The sequence below is a fragment of the Passer montanus genome, unplaced genomic scaffold (assembly GCF_014805655.1).
Source record: "Passer montanus isolate IOZ18808 unplaced genomic scaffold, ASM1480565v1 scaffold117, whole genome shotgun sequence".
Taxonomy (NCBI): Eukaryota; Metazoa; Chordata; class Aves; order Passeriformes; family Passeridae; genus Passer; species Passer montanus.
The window spans coordinates 158,762-172,906 of record NW_024358389.1 but is presented as its reverse complement, the minus strand read 5'-3'; the positions used below and the strand labels follow the sequence as shown (position 1 = coordinate 172,906).

The window sequence follows — 14,145 nt, the reverse complement described above, 5'->3', positions numbered from 1 at the left end:
ATTCCGGGTGAAGAAAAACCTCTACGTTGTGGCTGAGGTTTGAATAAAATGCTGTTTTCCTCTCCCTTCCCTCCACTTAGAAATAAATAAATAAAATAAATAAATAGCTAAAAATAGGCTAAAAGTATGAAGATGCTTTACCAAGCACCTCCATTGGTTTTTTTTTTCGTTTTCATAAGAAAAATTAAAAAGATAATTGATTTTCCATTGTCTCTTCCACAGGATTTGCTTCCCAACCCTCAGGCTGCAGCTGAGAGCTGGAGGATGCTTCCAGCAAGAAAACCCAGCCAGGAGCCCCTTGGTGTGAGAGAAGCCCACACCTGGGCACAGGGATAAATAAATAAATTAAGAAATAATAAATATATTAATTAAAAAATTCCAGCTGGAGCAATTCTTGTAGGAAAGGCCAGTGCTGAAGTGCAGAGCCAAAGCACACCAGGTCAGACACCCACCCTGCAGCTAAAGGCAAAGGAGGAGGGAAATCGTGGCTTCACACAGGAGTTATAAAAATGATTTTTAAATGTAAAGGATTTATAACATTTAAATTTTATAAATTTGTAAATTTAAAATATATACATTTATAAAAAATATACATTTAAAATATATAAATGTATAAATTTATTAACCAGGATTTTTATAATTCCAGGGTTTGATTCAAACTCAGCATTTATAAAAAGAGAATTTTGGAGACTTTTTTTTGCAATAAAACCAGAGCAATCTCAGGAGTGGGAGCACATTCAGGATCCCTGAGCCTTGTGGGCCTTTGGGGTGCAGGGACAAGGCTGTCCCCAGATTTGCTGGATTCATGTTCCCCTCTCCATGCCTGCAGTCCTTGCCTTGTGGCTCTCTCTTTATTTGGTTTTACTTCATGCTTATAACTTACACTATATATATATATACACACATACATACATTTATTTTATATATATATTTTTATATATATATATATATAAAAATATTACTCCTGTTAATATATATTATTACTCCTATTATAATATATATCTTATTACTCCTGTTTATATATATATATATAAATAAAAATATTACTCCTGTTAATATATATTATTACTCCTATTATAATATATATCTTATTACTCCTGTTTATATATATATATATAAATATAAATATAAATACTCCTGTTAATATTTATATTATAATCCTGTAAATATAAATATATTTTATACTCCTATTAATATATATATTATTATTACTCCTGTTTATATATATATTACACTCCTGTTAGTATATATATTTTTATATTCCTGCTAATATATATAATTACTCCTGTTTTTATGTATATTTTATACTCCTGCTAATAGATATATAAAATTACTCCTGTATATATTATTAATCCTCTCTCTATATATATTACTCACTCCTGTTCTTTGTTGCTCAAAGACAGTGAGGCAAACTTGACTCAGGATGCAACAGTTATGGAGAAAAAAAAATTATTTTCACATTTTCATGTCTTATTCTTCTTATTTCCATGCATGATAAAAAAAAAAGGTAAATAATATTTTTTTCTATTGGATATTTTATTTTTTAAAATGCCAAGCAGCTGGTTACCCCAAAAAGCAGCAGTTTCCTTTGGAATGGTCTCTGTGGTTGCCATGACAGTGACTGGCAGGATCACAGCACAAAGGTGAGGAGCCTGTAAGTTGAAGGAGGCCTCATGTAGGGTTTGATTGATAGAAAAAGTGATTTTTAGCTTGGTAAGAAAGAGTGTGAGCAGCTCCTGCACTCGCCCCTTGCTGGGTTCCCAGGGCCTTAAGCCCTCTAGCAAGTAAGGAAGTATTTGCCCAGGAGCTTGAGAACAGAAGCTGATCTAAAAACCCCCCAAGGAATTCTATTTATTTCTGAACAACTCAGAATTGGGGAAAAAAGAGAAAAAAAGAAAAGAAAATAAATATGAGAAAAAAAAGGGGAAAAATCCTAAAAATAAAAAGGTAAATAAAAATAAAAGGGGTAAAGAGGAGCTGCTGATTCCAAAGTCTGTGTTACACTGTGCCCAGCTGTAGGTCACTGACAGATTGAAACACCCTGACATTTGGGGTTTGGGTGGGATATTTGGGTATTTGGGGATTTGGATATTTGGGGATTTGGATATTTGGGGATTTGGATATTTGGATATTTGGATATTTGGGGATTTGGATATTTGGATATTTGGATATTTGGATATTTGGGGGTTTGGATATTTGGGGATTTGGATATTTGGATATTTGGATATTTGAGGATTTGGATATTTGGGCATTTGTCTCTTGGCCAGCCAGGCTGACTGGTTAACGTGACTCTGACTCCTTAGACAGAGCCCTGCCAGACCAGGTTGGTGCCACAATATTTCTCTCAGATTCTCACATGCTTCTTAGCCATGTTTTTTTAGGGAATCTTTAAGATACAAAGCTGCTGTAATTAATAAATCTTCAGCTCCCCATTAGTGGTAAAGATCAGGAGACTGGTAAGGTTCACTGGAAATGAAAATTTGTAAAATTTTTATTACTGTAATGTTCTAATTGTCAAATCTAATTGTCACATGTATCAACCACAAGTCAGGATGTGTTTGTAGGTCTAACAAGATATTCCCATTACCAACCAGTGAGTTCTTAGAAAGAGAAATAAGGGAAACCATGGAAGAAATACTTTTATGATGCTTTGTTTTGCTAGTGTTGTAAGAGTATCTCAGTTATGGAGTTCAGTAAAATGTGGAAAGAAAAGTGGGAGATATCCTGGTGGAACCCTGGATGCTGAGAATCTTAAACTTTCTGTGCTCGAAGGCACAGACCCACAGGAGAACACTGTATTTAACCTAAAGCTGTAGAACAAGCTTCCAAAATTAATTAAGAGTATCGAGATTATGAGTGTGTGGTTAGTTAGAAGTGTGTAATGTCAGAGAGTTGAAAACTTAAAGTTTGGGGTTCTAAAATATATAAATATATATAAAACAAGATGGAAGTTTTAAGGCAGAGACAAGTTGTTGCTCTTTACTTTCTTCTTCCTTCTTCTTCAGCTTTTTCTTCCTTCTTCTTCATAAGTTTAAATAGTGTTATGTAATTAGACAAAAAAGTCCATGTTATGAACTTCAAAAGATCAGTTATTGAGTTAAAAAGGGAAATAATCTAAGAGTCCTTTCTCAATTAGATAGTTTATTCTTAAAAGACCTTGTAAGAAAAGATAGTTAACCATTTTGTGCCTAACTAATAAAAAGCTACAAAACTCACAGTTATGAAACAGTTTCACTGATAAGAAATAATAAACACCTACTTGGCTCTCTCCTTTCAGGCACAATGGGATTTATGCTTGGGATTAAATACATCTTTGATAAACAGCTGGAGCCAAGTGTGGGAAATGAATTTGTAGAGGATTTTTCAAGTTTGATAGAAGGAGAAATAAAACTAAGAAAGATGTATTGTTGTAGGAGCCATGAGGGGCAATTTTAGATGATTGGCTTTAAGACATTTACAGCATGGTGTGGTGAAAGCTGATAGGCCAAGAAACACTTATAGTGTTTTGTAATTAGGAAATAATTACCTTCTGATTGTGATGATGTGAATTATAACATCTGTATTCTCCCACCCTTCACATGAGACTGAAAATGGAATAAAAGTTTTTAAAATACCTCTCAATCACCCCATCTCTGGGTCAGAAAAACGCTTAATCCAACAGCCAAGCTATCAGTATATTGTAATAATATTTCTTTTTATTTGGCAGCAATCAGAAACCCTGCTTTCTAGCCATAAATGACCCAAATAACAACATAAGATGGTTTTAACCTCTGAATGAGTGTGGTTTCATCAGTAAAGGTGAGGAACAGGGAATGCTAAAAGGATTTTTCACTCTTTCCACCATATAGGTGTCTATATGTTACACCTACAGCTGGAATGAGATATTCAGGAGCTCAGCACTCAACAGTGATAAATTGCATTATTAAATTGTCTGTTCTGCCACTAGAAGCCAGCAACAGGAGAAGACTTAAAGGCCTCAGATGCTCTGCTCAGTTCTGTGCTGGACTGTCAGTCCACTGCAAGTAGGAAATGGCCAAAATTAAACACAAACTGACATTAAATCCACACTTTTAGAATACTGTAGGCTAGGTCCAATTAGGAATTACCACTTATTTATTATGAACAAGTAGAATTCTAATTAGGCTGATTGGAGCCTCAGCTACTCCCTCAGATTGGATTGGCAATTAAGGTACTTCTTGTGCTAGTAATTATGGTTTACCATGAAATTACTCTCCCTTCTACCCCAAAAAAGCATCGAATTAGCCATGAGTGGAATTATATTTATCACAGGGCCCTGTGCAGTAGAGACTTTGCAAATAAATACAAACAATTAGAAAAACCACTCAGAGTGCTGTGCCAGCACAGTAATTAGGGTTTGAAGAGAGGAATTTTTGCTGAAGCCAAACTGGCTGGGTTGTCACTCAAGAGAACAGCCCTGAGGGTGTATCCCCAGCCTCTGGCTGTCCTGGTCCCCTCCCAGGAGAAAACCAGCAGGAGGAACAACGCAGAGAATGGAGTGTTCTACCAGCATGGTCCTGCAGCCACGAGCCAGCTTTGGGAGTTCACCAGTCTGGTGTTCCTGAGATGTCACAGTGACCCCAGTGGGTAACTGGAGGTGACCAAGCCAGACCAACCCAAGGCTGGTGCAGGGGATTTCAGCAAAAAGTGTCAACAAAAGGATAGCAAGCACAAGCTAAACCCGAATTCTTCCCTTGCCCAGAGAATTAGAAAGCAAATTTCTTTTCCTAATATTTGAATTCTAGTCCCTGTAGCTGCAGTTGTTATTGCAGTGACAATTTCAAAGTGTTATGCTTTTGTACAGGCTAATGAATAAATCAGCTTCTGACTTCTTTTCTCTCCCTTTCCTTGGCAAAATGCATTTGTCTCTGGCCTCTTAGCCAAAGTGGAGAATTCTGAGCCACAGAGCTTTGGACTTTCATAGAGGGAATATCCATCCCCTTCATTATCACATTAATTTTGTAAGGCCATCTATAAATCAGTTTTATGTATCATAAGTAGGGGATCATGGAGTAAATCCTAGTGTGAATAGATTTTTAAGGGCCACTTTGTTTAACTTTTAAGTTAGTATCTTTGCCTCACCCACTGTGCAGAAACAGTGAACATTTTACACTCCAATTTGTTTAGCCATCCAAATATGCATGAACATATTGAATTTCCTTTAGAACATGAAGAATTTTCCTAGTTTAAAGTGTTAAACTTCTTTTAACCATGGAAGCAAAGGAAAAAAAAAAGATTTGTAAGTTCTCATACCTTGACCAACTTTAGATCTGTGTCTGCAGGAGCAAGAATTGCCTCTCCCCACAGGAGCCAGTCCTAGGCCTTCAGCTTACTGAGAGCTTGGGATTTGGCATGAATTTTGATAGGTAAATGTATATTTTCCAATCTCCTAGGTTTCCAACAGAGTTAATTCTTCACAGGGTCTTTCTCTTATGGATTTTGCTCTCTGCTACTGTTTATTCTTAGGCAGTTGGCACACCTAAGGACTCCAGCTCAGTTTGGGAGGCAGATAATTCTGTGTTTGTCCAAAGCAGAGACATACAGACACTGCTGGAGTAAGAGATTGAGAATATTCCAGAAAGAATCCTTCCACAAACTGCCTCTCCTGCAATACCCACTGGCACAAAAAATCCCTTTTTCTCCTTTCTGTGTTACCTGCCACAGAGTTTTGCCTGGAAACCTCCTTCCATGGCTTATACCAGCAGGGTGTTCTTATTTGAGAGGCATTTGGTTCAATGGTTTGTGGAGTAAAAATCTATTACCAAATAGAAAGGGTAGAAGAAACTAAACTAATAGAGTCTTACAATAGAAATATTAATGTGTTTGTACCTGTAAAAACCACTTGTACTCCCATCTGTGCATGCCTTAGATTTCATCCAAGAGGAATAATTTCCCCTTTTCTAGAAAGCAGAGACAAACAGAAAATTCACTTTTGGTGCATCTTTCACGTGTAACCACCATTCAGGGATGAGTTATTAAATATATTGTTAGCTACTGTCTGCAGAATGAAGAAAAGGAGCTGGAAAATGAATTATATTACATATATGCTCCTCTGGTTGTTGTCATGATTTTTATCATTTGCCAAAGATTAGAAATTAATCATAAGGACTGATATTGCAATAACAGGATTATTTCTCACAGTAATCTCTGGGGTCTTTGTGTCTTGAGTACACATTCATAAATTTATTGAAGAGTCTAAAAACTCTGCACACAAATTGGTCTTCCTGTGCCTTAAAGCATTTAGTTTTCAGAATAAATAATAGGTTTGGAGAAAACACCCAAATCCTCCATTTGCTATCTCTAAAATGAACAGAAGAAAGATGGAATACAGGCAAAAGAAAGGTTTGCCTGTCCTCCTTATGTCTGCAATAGAGTCACTGTGTGTGGCAGGGAAAAAAGGAAAAAAAAAAGTAATGATTCTGTTCTTTCTGCTGTTGAAACATACTGAGGACAGCAAAATTTACTGAAATATTTTGGAAAAATAAATGTATTTCTTTGAAATGGAGGGTGGATTGTTCTCTATAAAGTAATGGGAAGTAATTTATTTTTCTTTTTCTTTTCTTAATAGCATACCTAAGTTCCAATCATGAGTCTAAGGCAATTCTTTTTTTCCATTTCACTTAGATGTGATTTTTGATCTTGAAAGGCCGAAATAATACAGTGAGGAATGCAATTCAGAGCTAGACTGTAGAAATTAGTAGATTCTGAATGTCATAATAAATAATTAAGTTACAATTATTAATATAAAGGGACATTGAAGGAAAATAGGCAGAGGATGTCCATGAAGTCCCTTCACCAGACTTATATAATGTATAATTCAAGATATATTGCCAAAAGAAGGCTGATAATCATTTGTCCACAGGTCTGTAAAGTATGACATGATCATTCTTCCTATTTCAGTAGGAACAATCTGCCATGCAGACAGCACAGAATAGAACATTTGTATCATAGTAACTCAAACTACCAATTTGACTTAGACAAATGAAAAAAAATAGGCTGCAGCCCACACACTGTGGCCTGGCACAGAGCAGCGTCCAAAGATGAATGCAGATGATGAGATTAATTTGTTGGGCCCTTACTTATCACCTAGAGGCTGAGGCTTCCTATATTCTGAGGTCATTTCCTGATGCATGCCCAAGGTGCTATTTCAGCTTGGCTCCAGCCAAACAGGGCAATTTAGTGCAGCCAGAAGGGGCCAGAGTTACCACATCTCCTGATTAAAATGCACTCACAGTTCAGCTCTTTGCCACCCGAGCCTTGGTTCTGCCATGGAAAGGTCTCTGTCCTTTGCTCCATCTCGTGCCTCTTGCTTTTTGTCCCTGGGACATTTTAGACCAGAGGATTTCACAAGCTCTGGTGCAGGATTTTCTTGTTTGCACTTATCTGTGTGCTGGTGTTTGAGCATGTCTTCTCTTCAGGAAATGTTGGTGTAGAGTTTGAAAGGGACATATTCCCCAGGAGCTCTCCTGCACATGGGGTCAGCCTGAGGGACAGAGCTGGGACACCCGAGGGGGTCACACTGCCTTGTGGATTCTTTTGCTTCTTTTCTTTTGCTTCTTTTCTCTGCCAAGGTCAGGATTAAATCATCAGAAGGTATTTCTTGTTGGGACTCAGATGTTTATTAGTTCTTACCCATGTTAAAGCCTCACAAACCCCGAGTTCTGCAGCACTTCACTCCAACAAACTAAAAGTGGAGCCTCATCTCTCTCTCTGCAAGGCCTTTTAAGGATTTACTGTCCAATTAAGAAATGATATCTAAATTATTTTTACTTTTAACCTAATAACCAACCACCCATGGCCTGCAATGTGGATTTTTTATCCATTTACACAAAACCACCCAAACCCATGGAGAAGAAGGAGAAGAAGATGAAGAAGAAGGGAAGAAGAAGGACCAGCATCTGCCCTAAAACCTCCATCTTGCTCTATATCTATTACTATATTCTAAACCCTTAAACTCTAAGTTTTCCACCCTGTGATGTTACACACTTCTATTTAAACTCCACACTCACAATCCCAGTTCTATTATTTAATTTTGGAAGCTCTTCCACAGCCTCAGGTCAATGCAGTGTTCTCTTGGGGGTCAGAGCCTGTCAGTACAGACAGTCCAAAACTCTCAGAAACCAGGGTTCCAGCACTGCCATATGCCACAGTTTTCTCAGCTGTTTTCCTGACGAAAACATGGCCTGAATCATCCTGGTGGCTTTAACAAATTCCTTTAAAATGATTCTTTAAAGGCAGCCAGCACCCTTTTTCTGCCTGGGGGGTTCTGGCAGTCCCTGCAGGAGTCCATCACTCCTGCTGCCCTTCAGCTCCATCAGAGGTGCTCCATCATTTATCCTGGACAGACACAGGGAGCTCTGTCTGCAATCACAACATGAAAATTTATCACAATTCAGTGTATTGCACACAGTAAATGTAGTTCAGTTTGGGGTTTTTTTAAGCTTAACAATTGTCTGTGGGGTTCTGCTTCCCTGTCTGCTGTCCCTGATGATAAAGTACATCTAATAAATTTTTTATTTTTATTTACAGAAATGCATTGTGTTTGGGGGGTGTGTCTATCACTCTGCCTCTCTCATTTCAGCTGGAATTGGTTGTTCCTGCAAATTGCTATTAAAAATCAAAGCATTCACAGAGAGAAAGTTTTTTAGGCCTGACAGTTGGGAACAAAATCTCCTACAGTACCCAGAGTGTTCCTATGTGCTGCATGTGATTCCAAAGAAAGATGAGCAATTTAATTAAATGAACTCATTAGTATTTAGCTTTGTGATATGAAAATAAGATATTGCTCTGATGACATTTAAAGTCAGTGAAAAAAGCTTATTTTGACACCATTATCTGACTGTGGTGTTTCTGCATTTCTTTGCTTATGGAAGAGTCTTCCTTGTGGTACATTTAAAATCTAGTGCTAAATGTTTTCTGGTGAACTCAATAAATCTAATATTTTTACATTTAAAATCTAGTGGTAAATTTTGGTGAACTCAATAAATCTAATGGTTTTATATTTAAAATCTAGTGCTAAATGTTTTCTGGTGAATTCAATAATCTAATAATCTAATGCCTTTACATTTAAAATCTAGTAGCAAATGTTTTCTGCAAATGAACTCAATAATTTAACTCTACCCAGCAATACTGGTTGATTATCCACAAGGCTTTCATGTATTTTTGTTTTACAGGACATAAATAAATGCCCAGTCCTGGGAGCAAGATAAGATGCAATTCTTTGAGCTGCAGAAAGGACAACACAAGTGAGTGACAGCAGCAAACCCGTGAGACTGGGGGAGAAAACTTTAATTTCTTTGTACAGCATGCACATGGAAGGGTCCTTCCCTCCTGTTTGGGTAATGATAAATGACAAGATGTGACAGTTATTAATTAAACTGCCTGCCATAGCAATGTACATGATGATAAGAGCTAAGAAATGTGCAGCATTCCTCCTACCCCATCATGAGAATGAGGCCCCTCCACTGTTCTCTGGCACAGCAGAGATTAGAATAAAGAATCAATATTCCACTACAAGCTGGCTACCTAGTAACTGCCTGAACCCAGGGCCCTAAAAATTGAAATTCTCCCTCGTGTGATGTGCAGTAATTAAACTTCAGCATTCTTTCTGCAGGAAATGTTTCTCCTGTGTTGTTCCCACAGATTGTGCTACAAGAACAATTTTAGCCCCATGAACTATTAACCAATTATTAAGGGATTTTCTCAGTCTGCTTTAACTGAGGATCAAAGACAAACCCCAATTTTTTTTCTTGCTAGGTATTGTAATTTAGGACACAAAACACCAAGCTTTGGTCAGGCCAACAAAATGGACTCAGTAACTCAGATCCATTTAAACTTTTCTGATTTCCCTTACCAATATTCCAACCTCTTTTCTTCCCTAACAACTCCATTGCCACACAATTCCAATGTATTTATCCTGTTCCATTTATTTCTTTCACATCTATATCCTTTATGTATGTGCTTCTTGGGACTAAGAATGTCTGTATACTGCCCAGTAACTCAGAGTGAAATTTTTGAAAATTAACTCATTTTAAATTGCTATCAGCTGCAGATATGAAGAATTCTTCTGTTATTACTGCTAAATATGTTTATTCTGGCTGATTAGGCTGGCTTTTTTTGGCCTTTCAGACACAGAAGATCTTTTTTTAAACTGCATAAGTGCAATCTGGGTGATTGTCCTTTAAATACTGTCTTAGGAGCTAGATATCAAAAATCAGTACAGCTCCACAGAAACCCATATCAATTGCAGCTATTTTTTGAGCATGATTTTCTTACTTACATTTTTGGGGGGTTTTTTTGGTAATTTTTAGAGTTTTCTGGACCAGCCTTTCACCAGACTTGTGTGTGAGCCAGGTCCAAAGAAGTTTTACCATAACTGTCATTTCCCCAAAGACCACCCATAAAAAACATTTGCATGAATACCCCTTGGCCTGTGTCATTCTATCTGCACTCTACACATATATTAGAATTTATATTTTCACTGTTTGCAGAGAAACACAAATAAATTCAAGATCCTTTGGCATGCCTATACATAACACATATTTCAAACTAATAGTGGTGTTTTTCAGTAAATACAGGCTGATGGCACTGCTGACCAAAGCAGAATTCCAGATTTGAGGGCTGTGTAGCTTAAAGGTAAATTGGATATGGGCTGGGTTTGTTGCTCACATGCAAGCTGCCAGCTCAGCCTGTGCTCCAAACCAGTTGCACACATCCAAAGGCCTCTTTAGGGTCCCAAACCCCAAAATAATAAAGAATCCTTACGGCTTAGACACAGCACTCCAAACAGAAGAAAGGGATCTGTCTGAGGGTGTGATGTTTGGATTCTGAAATTAGTTTTCCCACTAAAAATGTCCCATTCACTGACTCCTATCAGTGCACAATGCTCCATTGAATATTTGCATTTATTGACAATTTTATTTCCACAAAGTGATGTTTGCATTCTGAAATTATGCCAGTTTCCCCACTGAGGATGTCCTATTCACTGACTCCTATCAGTGGACTGTCACTCTCATATTTTCTGGGAAAATCCCCCTTGCCCAGGATTTCTCTCCTGGGAAGCTGAGAAGCTTCAGAGAAAAAAAGAAGACAGTATTATCTCATTTGCTTCTCCTGTGTTCTGCTGCTTTGAAATGTAGTTTGAAAATTGTTTATCCAACATGTGAATTGTTTTGACTTAGCCATTGATGGCCAAACTGTGTGAGACTCTAGAAGAGAGAGTCACGAGTTTTTGAGTAGTATCTTTTAGCCTTCTGTCTGTATCCTTTCTCTATTCTTCAGTACAGTTTTAGTATAGCATTCTTTAATATTATGTAGATTATAAAATAATAAAAATAAAAATAATAAATTAGCCCTCTGAGACGGGAGTCTCAGAAAATACCACAGTGGACAATTGAATACTTGCATTTGTTTAACACTTTTCATTCCACAAAGTGATGTTTGGATTCTGAAATTTTATGCCATTTTCCCACTCAGGTTGTCCTATTCACTGACTCCTATCAGTGGACAATGGTCCTTTTAATATTTGCATTTATTAATACTTTTATTTCCACAAAGTGCTGTTGTTCCACTGTAAGTGCAGATTCAATCCTTATGAGTGACTGTGAGTTCTCAGTGCCATATTAGAGATGTTACTGAAAAAAACCCAAAAAAACAGTTCTAGAGAAAAATATATTTACCAGTGGGCCCATTTTTTATTCCTGGGAGGACTCTGGACACTTCTGATTTAAAGATTAATTTATTTGGAAGTCCATATTAATTGGTGATCAGGCTTAAATACATATTTTCACTGGAAGTCTATGCCATTGTTTGTCCTCTTCCTCCCCTCAATAATTTCCTGATAGCACCACTTTTGTTTCTAGACATGCAGAAATTCAACATGAGTGAGAAGTTTCTGGTTTTGAGCGCTACCCTTAATCTGAAGAACAATTTTAGAAGAAAACTATCACTTTTAAAACTAACTTCTCCTGCTAATTTGACATGGGGAAAAAAATAAGGCCCTGCAAATAGCAAAGCTCTCCAAATGGGGAAGTAATTACCTTAAATTAAACCTTATTTCTGGTTATAAAAAAACCCCAACAAAACAACAAACCAACAACCACCCAATTCTAAAAGCATGTTGGGCAGGCTGGAAGCATTAGAGTTAAATACTGGCCAGTTTATAGTGAAAGGGAAGGAAACAGACAGGAGGAAGGAAGGAAGAAGAGATTAGAGAAATTGAGAGATGGAAATAGTCTCAGAGGAGCCACCGTGTCCCAAAACCTCTCCTAAGGGAAGTTTTTACACCAAAGAATCTGGAGGTCTGAATGAAGAATGACATCACTTATTTATTTAGCCAGAGCTGAGCTATTTTCTTAATTGAAATAACCTCATGCTGCAAGCATTAAATTGTTGGGGGAGTGATAATGATTCTGTTTAATTTAGGGACTTGATAACCATGAAATAAATACCCTGTTGTTGCTTGGTTTGAGAGTATATTTAATTTACCTGGAAAGCCATGAACTAGAAAGCTTGAGCCTCAGGGTTAATGCTCCAAACAGCCTGAGCAGGAGTCCTCAGTGGCTTTGGATTTTTGGCTCACTCAAGGATTTGGGACTCAAAACTCAGTCAAGGACTTGGGGCTACTTTGAGATGAAAATGATGGTGTTACCCTTTGAGATGCAAATTATTATATTACCCATTGAGATGAAAGTTATTATATTACCCTTCTGGACACCAAGAACAGAGCAATGTGTTCTTTCTTCATCAGAAAATTCACAATTTCCATCTGAAGCTGAGTTCCCAAGTGGCACGACAGGCCCACTGGAATCAGCTGTAATCCAAGTGGCCAATATGGGGCAAAAATAAAAAAAATATTCACATCACACACTCACCTGGGAGGGCTAAAATGGATGTTTATGGCTTCAGGAGAACTTGGAGCAGATTTCCTACACCTAAATGGGGTCCAGAGGAAACATGGACAGGGCTCTGCACCAGGGAACCAGGGGCAATGGTTTTAAACTGGAAGAGGGTCAGATTTTAGGAAGAAATTCTTTACTGTGAGGGTGGTGAGGCACTTGTGCAGGTGTGGCTGCCCCATCCCTGAAGTGTTCAGTTTATCTGCACACTGTGATGTGCTAAAGGTGAGGTGTTTTAAAGGTTCTCTTTCTATTTGTTTTATACTTTTACTTCATAATTAACAGGGCCTGTGCTGATGAGTTTTACCTCTATTCATGTTTTACTGATTAGTTTTTTTACTCTCTTTTTACAGTAAGAACTTGCTCTTACAGAAGAACAGTGAAAGCTTTTAGGACTGAAAGAAATAACCAGTTCAGCAGCATCAGAAATGCCTAACAGAGAGAGAAAAATCAGCAATAATTTCTCCCTTTGGTCTTGAGACACACTGTGTTTGTTCTACTCTACCCAGGTTAAAATTAATTTTGGTGAATAATATAAAAAAATACAGCAAAGCCCAATATTCCCAATGCAATGAAATGGCAACAAGGCATCATGAGCCTTGTCCAGGAACTCTGCTGCTTGACTCTCCAACATTCAGTGATAAAAACTGTTTGCACAGTTCTGGGAAAAAAATGTCAATCCCTTGAAAAAACTTGGGGTTGAATTTTCCTTTGGTGGCTCTAGGAGTGCAGGGAGCAGCTGCAATATTTTGTGCAACTAAATGACAGTGGCTGCCTGTGCTGCAAGTTCTGCAGTTTGTGCTGCCTTGATTTTAAATGCTGAGTTATTTTAGAAGTGGATTTCCATGAGTGGCCTGTCAAGGGGAGTTCCAGTTTATCAAATTTCAGGTTCACAGCATGTTCAATCCAAACTCCAGCTCCATATAAATATGTTTTATGGTAGTTGAAGTCTTTTGAGGCTGTTTATTATAGAAAAGTTCTTCTGTGTGCCCATATGCTGCACTAATTTGAGTGAAACAAACTAATTATAAGTTGATGTCATATGGCTAAAAAAATACATGTTTATGCCTTGTGTGTTTCACAGTGCTGACTTTCTCAACCACACTTGCAGAACACACATGGGATGTGTTCTCTGGGCCTGGCACCTCACTGGGTAAAGTTATGCTCTTTATTTTTCAATTTCTAATTAAAAAGATGAACCTTGTGCAAAATCTTTGGGGCCTTGTGAACA

The 14,145-nt window shown here is 37.5% G+C and overlaps 1 long non-coding RNA gene across 1 annotated transcript; it reads left to right on the top strand.

Moving 5' to 3' along the window:
- The first annotated feature begins 1,442 nt into the window (after positions 1-1,442).
- LOC120496669 lies at positions 1,443-14,145 on the top strand. Its single transcript, XR_005626341.1, has 3 exons — positions 1,443-1,643; positions 9,192-9,263; positions 13,268-14,145. It is a non-coding gene; the product is annotated as an uncharacterized LOC120496669 (long non-coding RNA).